Source organism: Nyctereutes procyonoides, unplaced genomic scaffold (genome assembly GCF_905146905.1).
Source record: "Nyctereutes procyonoides isolate TBG_1078 unplaced genomic scaffold, NYPRO_anot_genome, whole genome shotgun sequence".
NCBI classification, from domain to species: Eukaryota; Metazoa; Chordata; class Mammalia; order Carnivora; family Canidae; genus Nyctereutes; species Nyctereutes procyonoides.
Genome location: NW_026575040.1, coordinates 24,520,680 through 24,532,881, shown reverse-complemented (window position 1 = coordinate 24,532,881; position 12,202 = coordinate 24,520,680). Strand labels below are relative to the sequence as shown.

Sequence of the window (12,202 nt, the reverse complement as noted above, 5' to 3'; positions counted from 1 at the left end):
AGGAGAGCAAGATACAAGCCCCTTGAAAAAAATGAAATCAATTACTCCCAAAGGAAGTGACCAACACCCACAAGCCAAGAAGAAATGGATATCGATGCTATTCCCATTGGCCATATAATAGGTGATGCTAACAGAATAACAATCTGAAAAAGGAAATAAAGAAAATGTCCTATTTCCCAAACCCAACTAGTTTCTAATTATTTTTTAGTAAGCGAATAATATAGACTTTGCTAAACCTCAACCACACCAGAAGATGAAAACAGCAAAACAACAGAGCAACCTACAAAAGAGAAACAGAAAACTCCAGGCAGCCCTGAGCTGACTCTCCTCTTGGCCTCACAAACCCTTGAATGCTCCCCACTGACTCACCTCCGTCTGGACCTAACCCTCTCTCCCTAAAGGGAGGATACAGGGAGATCAAACAGGTACCCATTCCATGACCATGTCGATGAGAACAAGGAGAAAAGCAAGGCTATTCTGAAAGCTCTAGCAATTACATAGAAAACAAACTGGGTCTCTAGGGGACATTCTTAAAAACCTGAGATCAACTCCCGGAAAAACACTCTTGACCACTTACCGCTACCGGAAGCTGCTAGATGGCAGATCAGAATCAGCATCTCATCAGAAAAAAGAAGGCGGTGTTGTAGGAAAGCAGCTTCACTACCAGTGATGAACTGAGGAAGAAAAACCACTTGGAAAAATACCAAAAGCCCAGAAGAGTCTCTTCTCCTAGAGTTGCCTTCTATTGCTGCCAGGGTAGAACTGGTTAATTCTGAAGAAACAAAAGGAAGCTCCCTAGAGGCTGGCTTCAGCAGGATGGCTTCCTCTGTGGGAACTAAGAGTTCAGAAGGATGCAAGCAGACAACGGAAGGAGTCACAGTTACCACTTCTGCTTACCAAACTTTCATCAGCCCTTGAGGAAAATAAGCAAACATCTTTAGAGTTCCCACCTGTTTTTTCCAGAGATGAAGGAATTAGCGTTTTTAAAAAAATCATTGCAAAGGGAGTTTTAGTATCTTATGGATGAAAGCTAAGCACACTCAAGCAACATTTAATATGAAGAATAAAGACGCTTTTTCCAAACATCTTTAATTTCAACTCAGAGTAAAGCAAACAACCCTGAGGATGCCAAAAAATTAATGCACAGGAAATGGATTTAAACTTTTTAGTTCAGAATCACTTTGAGTGGGGGTTCTTGTTTTTAAGATAGGATTAGATGAAAAAATATTTTGGTTTGTTTCTATTTTTAAAAGAAAAGATTATGTCTTCTTTTAAGTATGTCTAAAGCCATTTATGGGTTTTCCAGAAGTTGCATCAGATTTGCAGTTAACTACTGAAACCAAATACATTTTAATCATGTCTCTATAACCAGAGCAACTTTATCCTCTGCACATATCAGTTCCACTCTCCTGGAAAATCCTGGTACTGAGCCCTCACATCTCCACAGAGAGCCAGATCAGAGAGAAAGGAAGGACTTTCCCTGCCAAGCCTCCCTACTCACAAGAAACTGCAGATTTCTTGAAACAAGAGTAATGGCTTTCTTTCTTGCATGATAAAAAGAACCAAGAACAGCCTGTAAGAGGAAGCAATCATTTCCTTAAGATATTGAAAATTAAAAACTCTTGGGGTGCCTGGGTGGCTCCGTCGGTTAAGCGCCTGCCTTCCATTCAGCTCAGGTCATGATCCCAGCATCCTGTGATTGAGCCCGGCATCAGGTTCCCTGCTCAGCAGGAAGCCTGCTTCTCTCTCTCTCTCCCTCTGCCTGCTGCTCCCCCTGCTTGTGCTCATTCTCTCTGATAAATAAAATCTTAAAAGAAAAAAAAAAAAAGAAAGACCTTTAAAAATTTCAAAAATAGGGCAGCCTGGGTGGCTCAGCGGTTTAGCGCCACCTTCAGCCCAGGGTGTGATCCTGGAGACCCTGGATTGAGTCCCACATCCGGCTCCCTGCATGGAGCCTGCTTCTCCCTCTGCCTGTCTCTGCCTCTCTCTCTCTCTCTCTCTCTCTCTCTTTCTCTCTCTCTCATGAATAAATAAATAAAATCTTTAAAAATTTTTCAAAAATAAATGAAAAACTCCTTAAAAATGTTTTTAAGTATAATTTCTATATCACTTTTCAACTTGCTATATTAGCAACTACTGTAAGTTTGGTAACTCCCTTTGTTGAAGAAGATATAAAGAAATCAGAACCTTCTCCTACACTGTCGGTATAAAAGTTGGTAAAATATTTTTAAAGAGAAGCTAAGTAGTGTCTATCAAATATAGGAATGTGTGTGCTTCCACCTCTTAGGAATTTACCTCACAATTATAAGCATATCTGTAGGAAAGTTCATTATAGCACTGTCTGTGATGGTAAAAAACTAAAAATGGCTTGAAAATAGAAGACTGGTCAAATAAGTGAAAGCATATCCATGTAAAGGAATATCATGCAGCCATCAAGAGGGAATAGAACTGGAATGAAGAATCAGGTGGTCTGGGTTCAGGTTTGACTCCAGCAGAGACTAGCCAGGTAACTCTGAGCAAGTTCTCAAATCTCTCTTGGCCTTGACCCTTCCTCTGTAATAAGATGAAAATTACAATACTTATCATAGAGAATAATTGTGACTAAGACAGTGCCTGAAGCACAGCAGATGTTCGATGTTCAATAAATATTAGTGAGTACCAATTAAAGAGGTAGGCCTCTTTAGACTGACAAACGGACTGAAAGATGTCCAATATATACCGTCAAATGAAAAGAGCAAGTTGCAAGAGTATGTATAGGATAATTCCATTTGGTAAAATATTTTAAATGTGCTTGCTATATACTATCTGCTTCTTCCCAGTAAACTATAAGCTCCTTGAGAGCAGGGACTTCTGTTCACTGTGTATACCCCATGTCCATAAAAGACATTCAATAAAAATTTGTTGACTGAATGAATAAAACCAGGAAGGATAAGCAAAAAGAAATATTTAATAGTAGTCACCTCCAAAAAATGGTCTGGGGGTGGAAGGGCTGGTGCCCCTGGGAGAAATATTTCATTGGTTCTTACAAAAGTACTGCTTAAATTTTTTTTACAATGACCTTACATGTCAGCCAATAAAAATGGAACTCTTGGAAAATAGTGTTTTCGTTTACAGGGAGCAATGGTTGTCCCCCTAACAGAAGACCAATGAGGGAGCAAGGGATGATCCTCCCTATTACCTGATAAACTAATGAGTCAGAAAGCAACTTATAAAAGAAGGAAAGCACAGAGTTCTCCTTTTCTTTTTGGTCTTCTATTGATTTTTCCTAACTTTACAGTCTCCAAGCCAAGTTCTCCAATCTAATCCATCAAGACCCCTCTCCTTAACCTAAACATCAACCACACACCCCCACCATGGCATCTCTGCTCAGATCATCCTCTCCTCCTGGGAGGCCTTATCCTTCACCTTCTCACTTCCAAACCTGTCCTTAAAGGACCATTTTCTGATTCCCAGCATATCTGTTCCCTCCCTCTTGGATACTGCCAGAGACTAGTAGATACCATCTACTAGCACTTACTCTACAATGTCTGCTAGCTCTCTTCTCAGTTTACAATGAGGACTTATGGACTGAGTCCAGTTTTGCAAATCTTTCTTTCTTTTTTTTTTTAGAAAGGGCATTTATTATTGGCCTCTAATAATGCCAAGTACATAAATAAAGAGGATAGCCTCCCTGGATGGTGACAGATGGCAACACCTGTTGCCTAGGTAGCCTTTGACAAGTCCTTTCTTCCTCTCTGGGTCTCATCTGAAATAGAAGGACCTTGGATTAGATGACAGATAAGGGTCCTTCTATTTCTCTCTTTTTTTAAAATTTTTTTATTGGAGTTCAATTTGCCAATATATAGCATAACACCCAGTGCTCATCCCGCCAAGTGCCCCCTTCAGTGCCCATCACCCAGTCACCCCAACCCTCCACCCACCTCCCTTTCCACTACCCCTTGTTCGTTTCCCAGAGTTAGGTGTCTCTCGTGTTCTGTCACCCTCACTGATACTTTCACTCATTTTCTCTCCTTTCCCCTTTATTCCCTTTCACTAATGTTTATATTCCCCAAATGAATGAGACCATATAATCCTCTTTCTTTCTTTTCTTTCTTTCTTTCTTTTCTTTCTCTCTCTCTCTCTCTCTCTCTCTCTCTCTCTCTCACACACACACACACACACACACACACACACATATCCATGCATGCAGTCCTGCACTATAAAAAAAGAAAAATAAAAAAGACTGTCACATTAAGGAGCTATGTATTGTGATTTTGTTTCATGTGGCCAAAAGTTTCTAACACCAGAAAAAGAATATTCACGAGCCCTGTCATTCTCCCTGAAACTTCAACACTAGGGATATCTTTCTTCAGCTTCTTCGGTATGTTCTTGTTAAACACTTCTAGAAGCTCTAAATTGATTTAAAATTCTCTAGTTCTTCATGTACCAACTAGTTGGAACTAATTTAATCATATTTTGTTCTAATTAACAACACTGATGTAATAAGGAATCCTAATGGGAGAAGAAAGGGTACAGAAGGAATTACCACACTCACAGTAAAACCGCAGGATACCTACTTCATGTTCACTTCACATGCAGAAGCTGTCATAATGCATATACATGTGTGGGCAGAAGTAGGGGGTGGATTCCTGGAAACTATTTCATATCATTTTGAAATATCCATTCATTTTAAAATGCAAGTGTCTTACCGTTAAATACTCCCTTTGCAGATAGATCTTTGGGTGCTTTTTAAAAATGATTTTACAGTGTCATAGAATTATGTACCTAAAATCACAGAGCATCAGATTTATTTGTCCTATTACTTTAAGTTCCAAAGCTCTTTACCCATCTCTGAAATATAACATTACATCAGGTTCTGTTACTCTTTTGTAAGGCTATTTTATCACCCACATATCTCCTTGACTCTGTCCTTCACTTCATTCAGATCTGTGCTCAAAGTCACCAACTCTGAGAGGCTCACCAACTCAGAGGGGCCCTCCCCAACCCTGAGGGGCCCACCCTACCTAAAACACCATACATACCCCTGTTCCTCCCCATCCCTTTCTTGCTTTATTTTTCTCCATATGAAAAACACACAGCTATTATACTATATATTTCCTGATTTATTGTCTAGTTCCCCCCACCAGAAAGTCAGCTTTAGAGAACAGGGGCTTTGTCTTTGACTGGATGTAGACCCAGGGTCCAGAACAATGTGCAGTAGGTGCTTGAGGAATGCTGAACAAACCAATAAATAGTAATAGCATTGTTGTGTAGTTTTTGTTGCTAATATGTATGCATCCTCCTATAGAATATGAGCTGCTTGAAAACAGAGCTCTTGTCTCATTCCCTGACATCAACAGCACCCAACAGACAGTAATTTATCAAATGAATGGAAGCTGAAGTCTAAAATACAGTTCTCTGCATGACACTTTCCATTTCTACAGATTTCCATTTATAATGTGCTCTCAAGTTAATTTTTCTTAGTTTGCCTTAATCTGTCAATCCCCAGAGTAATGCCAGTTGAAAGACCAAATTTGAATACACCTTGTTACAGGCATAGAGAGATTAGGGTCACATTTCAGACTCCTCTGTAACTACATTTTGAAATATCAAAATCAAGGTGGACGAGAAGCCTAGGGGAAAGGATGGAGGCCTATAGCACACTAAAGGTGAAGAAAGAAACCGTTTACTCTTTACGGCATCAACAGAGGAGATACACTTGCTCTGGATAACCTAAAAAGTATAGGAGGGCTTAAAAGCTCTGCTTTTTTCCCACTTATAAATATATACCCAAAAGAACTGAAGCCAGAGGCTCAGATACGTGTACATCAATGTTCATAGCAGTATTATCCACAACGGCCAAAAGGTGGAAACAACCCAAATGTTCATTGATGGGTAAAGGGGTACACAAAATATGGTATATAAATACAGTAGAATATTACTCAGCCTTAAAAAGGAATGAAATTCTCATACGTGCTGCAACATGGATAAATTTTGAACACATGATGCTAAGTGAAATAAGCAAGATACAAAAGGAAAATATTGTAATATTCCACTTGTATGAGGTACAATAGGCAAAGAATAGAGATTGGCAGGGGCTGGGAAGAGGGGAAATGGGAGGGTATTTACTAGGTACAAAGTTTCAGACTGGAATGATGAAAACATTCCAGAGATCAACAATGGTGATGGTTACAAAGCATTGTGAATGTGTTTCATGTCACTGAACTATATACTTAAAAATGGCTAAAATGTATATATCCCTGCTAGATAACATTATCTGACCAGGGCTTAATTTTTAATCATTACATGGTCAGATCACTAGAAACTCTGTTTTTAAAAAACCCTCTTTAAAAAAAAAATCTTACTTTTTAGAAATTTCCCTGCCTATAATTGAGTTTCCAAAGATTTCTCTCAATGATCACTTCAATTTGTCCTCACAACAATCCAGTGAATTATGTTAAAGGAATTTTGATCAAATATCTGAGTACTTGAGAGAAAAGTTTTTCCTAATTTACTCACTCTCTTATCTTGTCCTCCAACTTTGCACATATTACATCAAAATGAAGAGATAGAAATTTTTATATTTAAGAATATGAAGACTTGCCGCTTTTCTGAACAGAATAAATAGCATCCTATGTTTCTCAAAACATGTAAATAAGTCTAGCTCTACTGCCAAGATGGCTAAGAAAGCCAGCAAATTACCATTTTAAGTTAATAGGTAAACCATCTATTGCAACTGGGATGCCCGACCCAATATTTTCATTCAACAAGTGCAATTACTTTGGTAGGCATTTTGTGGGACATAGAAAGATAAACTAAATGTGATTCTTGCTCATGAGATACTTATCATGTGCTAGGAAAAGTCAGACATACAAATGAGGGGATTCTATAATCAAAGGTAGAAAACAACAGGCTCTGCAATTGAGAATGGGACCACCAAGCAGATTTAGTCCCTTTGTGTCAATTCAATCTAATCAAATGAAATCTACTAATTAAGATTTCATCAATTCCCTGAAATTTAACCATAACAAGAGTCTCAGGGTTTTTTGTTCTTTTGCTTGCTTAATTGCTTTTAATGCCAAAAAAAGGAAAGTTGAGCTGACTGAAATGTCAAACCAAGACTTGGTGTTAGCCTGAATGGCAGGGAAGTAACTCTGGCCTAAAACTCTGATTTGGACATATACAATAAAAAAGAAAGGAAAACCAAAACACAGTATTTCCCTGATCCTGTAAACACTTTCTTGGTCAATCTACCTGCTGTGAGGGACTCAAGGCCAATTTGAACCTACTGAAGAAGCATCTCTTTGAGGGGAGCCCTTGAGTGTAGGTTATGCACTCAAAAGCATTTATATTATGCAGTAAAGCGTGAGAATTGCAGGGGTATAAATCGCGTGATGTGCAAATTACTTAACTGCCTTAAACTTTAGCTTCTAAACAACCTAAGTATCCATCGATAGCTGAATGTATAAAGATGTGTTGTGGGTGCATATGTATGTGTGTGTGTATGTAATGGAATACTACTCACCCATAAAAAATAATAAAATCTTGCCATTTACAACAACATGAATAGACCTAGATGTTATTATGATAAGTGAAATAAGTCAGAGACAGAGAAAGACAAATACTACATGATTTTATTTACAGAAATGTGGAAATGTGGAATCTAAAAAGCAGACAAAACAAAACACAAACAGACTCAAATACAAAAAACAAACTAGTGGTTGCTGGGGGTGGAGGAGTATGCATAAAATAGGTGAAGATGACTAAGAGGTACAAACTTCCAGTTATAAAGTAAATAAGTCATGGAAATGTAAGTACAGGATAGGGAATATATTCAATAATATTGTAATAACTTTGTATGGTGACAGATGATAACTGAATTATTGTGGTGATCATTTCTTAATGTGTACAAATGTCGAATGTTATACATCTAAAACTAATACCATATAATATGTCAACTATACGTCAATTAAAAATAAGCTTTAGCTTCCTGGTTGTAAAATTGGGAAAATTTAAACTTGCTTCTCAACCTATTTGTGAAGACTAAATGAGATATTTAAATTAATATTAAATTAATAAATGAATAAAACTAAATGAATATTAAGTTAATAAAAGAATGATTATAAGTTAGATATGCAGTGATATAAAAAGAATAATATATAAAAAAAAGAATAATATATAACCCAATGCCTATTATACAATCATTGCCCAACAAAGGTCAGTGTCCTCTCTGCTCTCTCCAGAATCTTCCCAAATGGCTACCACATTTCTTTTATCAGAAGAGAAGGAATACCCTTGAGTTCTGAGCTAATCCACCTCTCCAGTTCTTTCCTTCCTGATACAATCATCTATCTTCTTCTCCTCTCCGGACAGTAGGTCTCAGGAAGATCCTTTCCATACACTTTAAAATGGCAGAAGAAATAGACAGTTTTAAAGGATGAAATCAAACAAGATAAATTGCAGTTTTAGTATTTCCTTCCTGCGCCCCAGAGGATTATTTAAAAACCACTGTTCCAGGACAAAGTTCAGTCAATGACAGTACACTAAAAATGTTACTGCCCACTTCTCTTCAGGGATTGAAACCTACTCACTTTCATTTCAGAAACAGTCTCCCCAAACCTTGAAATCATACGTACCTTCATGGTCCTCAATATCTAGAAGCAAAGTAGAGTTTTCTAAACTCTTCTGGTTTCATGTGCTATCTAGCAATTTCCATGGCATGTTTGGCTGAAGTTCACCAAGAGAAGGTAACTCAACTCCTCCCCAATCTCCCCAATAAGTATTTCCTCTTCATTAGTTAACCTTTTGTGTAAGAAAGGTTTCCTTACGTTGGCCAACAGAAATGATTGACCCATTTCTGTGGTACAATTTCCTATGTGAGACTTTCCATCCTCAATGAAAAGAAAAGTTATTTATTACTCAACTAACTCACAAAAAAAAAAGAAAAAGAAAAAGAAAAGAAAAAATCAGAAAATGCAAGAAGAAAGACATTTCTTTAGAAGTTAAGCCCCTGGTAGGAATGTAGACTTAGGAATAGAGGAGTTGTCTGCTCTACTGTTAAAATTTCAGGAATTAAAAGTAAATTAAAAATATAAACCTACCACTGTATTAAAATTTAGCAGGTATGATTTCAAAAATAAAGAAGATATCTAAATTCCTGGGTGCTAAAAGTCACCCCTGAGGACCTGCTTCTCCCAGCAATTTGGAATATCCCATAAGGGCTCTCCCAAATACCCCTTTTAGTCCTGATATTCAAACACAAAGCAGAACAGTGGAATGCAGAAAGTTTTTTGTTATCCAAGCCACCACACCCAAACCAGGTGATTTGCATTTAACTTGGCCTTTTAAATTCCTTCTGAACCTTGTGTTCCAGAACTAGATGACCCAGCTCTAAACCAAACAGCCTAACTCCACGCCAGACAATCCCTAGTTATAAAAGCCATTCTAACAGTTCATTTCCAAATGACAAATGCTCCACAGCCAGAAACGGATCCTGGCACTAACTGTTGGCACCACTGAGAGAAAACTCTCCCCTAAATGATATCTCTTGCTATCAAGAAGGCAGTATCTTCTTTGCGTATAATAAGTGCCCAGGAAATTTTTTGGGCCCCATTTTTCCATAGATTGGCATCTTAAGAAGTCCTTACAACAATAGTAAGTGTTTACCAGAAAGAAGGAGTTGATCTGCATCGGTATCAGGGCTCCAATGATTTTGCTGTCTCAGAACCTTCAAGACACAGGAGGAGCCAAACACTCAGGATTTTCTAACACTCACTCCAACCCCCTTTCTCCTTAACAGGCTGTCATCCCAACAGAAGGAATGACCAGGGCCACATGGCTTTAAAGAAGTTCCTACCTTTATTTATCTCTTTACCCTTTAATCTGTACTGTGCATCAATAGGTGTGAAGATTCCCTATCCCTGACATGTGATTTGGAAAGGGCAGGATCCAAGACCAAAGGAGTTCAGGCTCCTAATCTGGACTATCTCTAGGAGACATTTCATACATTCATCAGCATTTTCCAAGCCCCAGTTCTATACCAATTCCTCTGTAACACCTTGAGATCCCAAGATAACCAAGAACTGGTCTCTGCCCTAGCAAGAGCTTTTCTTGTGGAAGGGAAATGAATTGTCAATAAGTCACTGTGATGCAGTATGGTAAGAACGCTAATAGAAGTACTCCCTGTCCAAATGAGCCTTGGAACTATAGGTGAAGGCTTACTTATTTCTACATAGTTGTTAAGGTATCACAGGAAAACCTCAGGGTTTGAAACTAAATCCTGAGATAAATAGGGAAGATCTGGTTAATGCCCCAAGCTAATAGTCCATGAGAATAAATATCATTGATAGTTTTTATCTTCTCCCCCTGGCTACTACTCCATGGCAGCCCTCTGCTACCACCTGAGTTTCCATTCCAAATGGCAGGAGTGAATCACAAACCCACATCTTACAGCATTCATGAATGTGGAAGGCAAAAGTGAGTTCATCATTACTTCAATACATCAGTGAGGATAATTACTAGGTCATAGCAGATCAGAGACCAGGCAAGGGTTAGACAGGAATTGAGTCCTGAATATGTCAAATGCTACCTTGGGACCCCCACCTCTGAGGAAAGCATGCATTCTTTCTTGCATAAGGTGCTACAACTGTGCTGTGCTGTAAGTTGTAGGAAAATCCACCTACTATGAAGCTGGAAGGCTGTACTGGGTTGTGGTGTAGGAGGCAAAAGCACACAATGGCAGGAGGGAGGCAAAATTGTCTGGGTTAGCTCCAGAGTCATCCTGCCCTCTACAGGTTTCCCATATCTGATGGAGAGTAACAGATCCCGTTAAAGTCTTTCTTTTAGTAAATATTAATTCCAGATAAAAAATTACAAAGTGGGGATCCCTGGGTGGCACAGCGGTTTGGCGCCTGCCTTTGGCCCAGGGCACGATCCTGGAGACCCGGGATCGAATCCCACGTCGGGCTCCCGGTGCATGGAGCCTGCTTCTCCTTCTGCCTATGTCTCTGCCTCTTTCTCTCTCTCTGTGTGTGTGACTATCATAAATAAAAAATTAAAAAAAAATTACAAAGTGTGCATCACTTCAGTTCTAGACACATTCCCACTAATGCTGAGTTACTTTTAGGTACAACATGCTCCAATTTCAAGGCTTGGGACCTACAGTGGCTGAGTGGATGATAAAGCTATGTCTGGTGCATTCTCACATTCTTATGCATCCTTGGGTAGGGAAGATGTTTTTCAGGTTTTCCCTTATTGGTAAGCTAGTGTTTCATCTTGTATCCAGTCTGTCAAGGGGAAGGGGCAAAATATCTTCCCAGAAAAGGAGGTGAGACATGGGGTTAAGTCATGCCAGAGACAGAAAGGGGAAGCAATGGAGATGGACACCAGAATCCTTGTTTTTCTAGCTTGAGACCTAAGCTTCAGAGGGTGCTGGCTATAGAAGCATCCAGAAAGATGTGAATGCACTCAGGTAAGTGGCCTTTTTCTTCCAGCTCTAGAGGGCACCCTTGTCCATCATGGCACCAAATCCAGCAAGGTTGGAAGCAATAGGAGAGTAGTGGAGGAAGAGGGTGACTCCAGACACTTGAGGCTGTGTTCCTGCCTCCTTGTGATTTACGCATAGGTCAAAATGAAGCAATCTCCTTGAACAAAGAGAAACCAGAAGACCTAGCATGTGTCCCACCTGTCACAGAGTCAAATGATTCCTCCATGTACCCATATGCTTCCCATCTTGGAGAGGAACAAGAGGAGAAGGACACCCAAAGGCCCTAAAAAGACTGAATAATCAAAAGCAGCTTATTTGAACTGTAAAAGACTATGATACATAAGTTAACTAGTTCAAGGTTTGTTTGGGGGGGAGGGTAGATATTTTTAATTTTTGGAGAGAATGAGCACAAGTGTCTGTGTGTGTGTGTGTGTGTGTGTGTGTATGAGAGAGAAAGAGAGAGGAGGAGGAGGAGGAGGAGGAGGAGGAGGAGGAGGAGGAGGAGGAGGAGAGGGGAAAAAATCTCAAGCAGACTCCACACTGAATGTGGAGCCCAACATGGAACTTGATCTCACAACCCTGAGATCATGACTCTTGCCGAAATCAAGAGCCAGATGCTTAATCAACTTAGCCACCCAGGCACTCCTAGCTCAAATTTTGTTAGAGATTATTTTTCCCTACTTAACTGTCAGACTGAGAAAAAAACAGATCCTTTGTAAAAATGTAAACAACAATTTT

General features: G+C 39.2%; 1 protein-coding gene across 1 annotated transcript in view; it reads right to left on the bottom strand.

Moving 5' to 3' along the window:
* The window catches only part of ATP8B4 (ATPase phospholipid transporting 8B4 (putative)), a 227,912-nt gene extending 227,209 nt beyond the window's left edge, over window positions 1-703 (bottom strand). The window contains exon 1 of the mRNA XM_055320253.1: window positions 578-703. The gene's annotated coding sequence lies outside the window, so the exon portion shown is untranslated. The remainder of the gene's footprint in view (window positions 1-577) is intronic.
* Window positions 704-12,202: the final 11,499 nt, after the last annotated feature.